Here is a 3,492-nt window from a genome sequence, read left to right as displayed (position 1 = left end):
GAACTCCAAATGATGATGATGATAACCTGTGATTGTCTGAGGGTTCTCTCTGTCCCTTTTTAGGTAGTTGTTGCCAAGGGGGAGAACTAGTTCTAGCTTTCTATTCATCATGTTGCTCTTATGTTGAACCATTTACCTTGAGTGGGTGTATGACTTTATATCTATGCCTTATGATGTGATGTTAAACTTATTGAACCTCTATGTTCTATGAATGTTGAGATATTATGATATTATGCGGTTGTGCTTATATGATGATGGTTTTATTATGATATTATGCGGTTGTGCTTATATGATGATGGTTTTATTTGGTTTTTGTGATATTTTGCTCATATATTCTAGATTGATTATCTCTATGAGGGAGAGCTCTCCATATAATGTTGCAATAATTATGGTTGAGAGGGGGATCTCTTAAATAAATGTGTCTTAAAGCATAGAGCAACTTGATTTCTGTTGTGCTATGAGTATATTGTCATCAACTACCAAAAAGTGGGAGATTGAAAGTGCAATCATGCCCTAAATATTACTTTGATGTTAATGACAATATACTCATAGGGGACTAACAAAGTTTGTCAAGTATATCTCAGGTTTTACTCCCCTCGGAATCAATTATGTGTGTGGATTATGACTTCAGAAATGTTTAACCTCATCAGGAACGAAGAAACAAGCCTATCTTTATGTTTATTCTTGAGTATAGGATCCCACACTATTAAGAGGGGAACATGGGTTATTGCTAAAGTCTTGCTCAAACAACTTCTTCAAAATCAGTGTCTGATCTTCATCTCCGTCGGACGACCGATACTCACCGGATGTCCGACCGCTTCCATACAGAGCCAAAACATCGGTCGTCCGGTGTGCACCGGACGTCTGGCAAATCTGATCCAGTACCAAAACATCGGTCGTCCGGTCCCTGTCGGACGTCCATTGTCTGCAGAGCCCTCGGTCGTCCGATATTCCTCGGTCATCCGGTACTTTCTCCATAGAGCCTAAACATCGGTCGTCCGGATCCTCCGGTCGTCCGGTACCCACTAGACCGCGCCAAAATACCGAACGTCTGATCCCTGTTGGATGTCCGGTCCCTGTCGGATGTCCGGTGTCTATCATGCCCTCGGTCGTCCATTGTGCATCGGATGCCCGATGTTTCTGTGCTGTTTTGGGCTCCAACGGCCACTTATTGAGGCATACTATAAATATCTCTCTCCTATCCCATGAGAGGGTTGAGAGAAGTTGTCCACCCAAAGGAATTCATGATTTGAGCAAGACTTGAGCTTTCCCCCATCGTTCTTGTTACTCTTGGAGGTTGGAGACTCCTAGGCGGTAGGAGTCATTCGAAGAGGAATCATTCTTTGTGATTACCCTTGGAAAGTTTGTGAGGGTTTGGAGACCACCCCAAGGTCTACTACTAGTGGTTGAGAAACGCCTTCGTGGTGTTGTCCCAAAGGGAGAATAGGGTGAGCCTTCGTGGCGTTGGTGTGCCTTCATGGTAACACCCACCTTTCTAACGGTGACATAGCTTCCCTCGAAGGAAGTGAACATCGGCATACATCCTCGTCTCTAGGAGTTGCGGTTATTCCTAACCCTAACTCCCTACTTGTGGTTACTTGTCTCTTAGTCTTTACTTATATCATATTGTGTTTGCTTACTCTTCTACTCGAGTTACTTGTTTACCTTGCTTAGCTCATAGCTTCACACTTGCAATTGTTAGGCTCAACTTCATATTCCGCATTATTGCCTAAAATTGCTAAGTAACAATTAAATTTTGTACTTGTACCTATTCACCCCCACTCTAGGTCCATCTGGAGCCTTTCACTCGTGCTCTTGGTTTTTCTCTTAATCAATGTTTAAGTAAATGTGTACATCCTCCTACATAAATGATAAGTACATGTAGGAAGAAGAGAGTATGAGAGACAACAAGATATTCCCCATCCTGGAGTGCGGCAACGGCGCCGACGACGTGGGATAGCGGGCCACACATCAGTCCATTCGGTAAACCCCCAACCCTAGCTGCAATCCTGGCATCTCCTTTCCAGCATCGCCTCCATGGAGAACTTTTGCCTTTCATGTGCGACACCTTCATATCCATTGGGCTGTTCGCCACGTTTCTCCCTATGCTTGCCTCCTAGCCATCGTCAACCTTGAAGCAACAACACAACGTGGTTGCTGGATTCCGTCCCCGTGGTCATTAGAGGAGCCGTGCCGCCAGTGACCAGCGATCTGGGGCAGAAAGCCGTCCGTGGAGGCATGGAGACACAATGGAGACTCCAGGGAACTGGACAAGGACGCGGCATAGATTGGATTGTTCCATGGCGGCAGTAGTACGATGAAGGGATTTGACCCCGGCGAATCACGGCGCCACGGTTGCAGGCCAACGTACCTGCTTCGCCTAGCCCATTGACTTTGGCCCAACAAGACCCAACCATGCTGCCCCCTACCATGGTTGCCGGAATCACTGGCAGGTTCATGCTCCAAGAGGATGTGATCCTGTAGTTGCCTCACTGCCCATGGTCTGCTCATGAAGGAGATGACCAATGACGTGTCACAAAAGTGCCTTGGTTAAGTCAATTTATTATGGTGCCATATTCTTTTGTAATTTTGTTGCTGTTGATTCTATTATTCAAGTGTGATTCTTCATGTTTCCAGGGCGGGCACTACTGGGGATCAAGAATTCCTTCCGCAGTGTTGTCAATATGTTGCATGACAAGTCCAGAAAAGGAGATGAAGAAAGAGAGGTCTTCGCCTGTGACTGCGAGTGACCTGTCCTGGTCTCTGGCTCAACCTCAGAGCATACCTGGGCATATGTCGGGTCGGGCTGAAAAAAGCCCTGTGTTAAAAACCTAAGCCCGAGCCTGGCCCGGCCCGATCGTCGGGGGGCCCAAGCTCGGCCCGAGCACGAAAATGCCCGACACAACCCTATCGGCCTGACTATGACTAAAATCTGATTTTTCGCAAGCCCGAGCCCGACCCGATCTACCCGTCGGACTCAATTTCCAGGCCCAGCCCCGTGCGGAATTTTCGGGGCGGCCACACACACAAAAATCTGGCCCAAATACAACAAAGGAAAAAACCCATTTTAGTCTATGTATTTGTTTTTTTTTCTGCACATCACATACGAACATATGTGTTCATGAAATTTCATACGTTTTTTTGCGGGAAACTTCGAGCTTTATTCATACGTGTATACCCCAAATACATGTCTCTGCGTATTTTTTTCAGGTTTTTTTAGATGTGGAAATAGTATTTTCGCTGAAAAAAAAAGCTTCATGGAGCTCGGCCGACGCGTGCACTTTTCGTAGATTGCAGCGCTATTCCCTCAAGCGAGCCTCCCCACCCTCCAAAAAAAAAGCGAGCCTCCCTCCCGAGCGCGACAGCTAGGGTTCCTAGCCGCCGCCACCGCTGCCGGCCCGCCGCCGCGGCGCGCCCAGCCGGCCGAACCCTCCGCTGCCCCGCCTCCGGTACAGGACCCCAGAAGCGCCTCCCCCCATCAAGCAGCCGCTC

Source organism: Triticum dicoccoides, chromosome 6B, assembly GCF_002162155.2.
Source record: "Triticum dicoccoides isolate Atlit2015 ecotype Zavitan chromosome 6B, WEW_v2.0, whole genome shotgun sequence".
Taxonomy (NCBI): Eukaryota; Viridiplantae; Streptophyta; class Magnoliopsida; order Poales; family Poaceae; genus Triticum; species Triticum dicoccoides.
The sequence above is the reverse complement of the archived record's forward strand: the minus strand, read 5'-3'. Positions refer to the sequence as shown.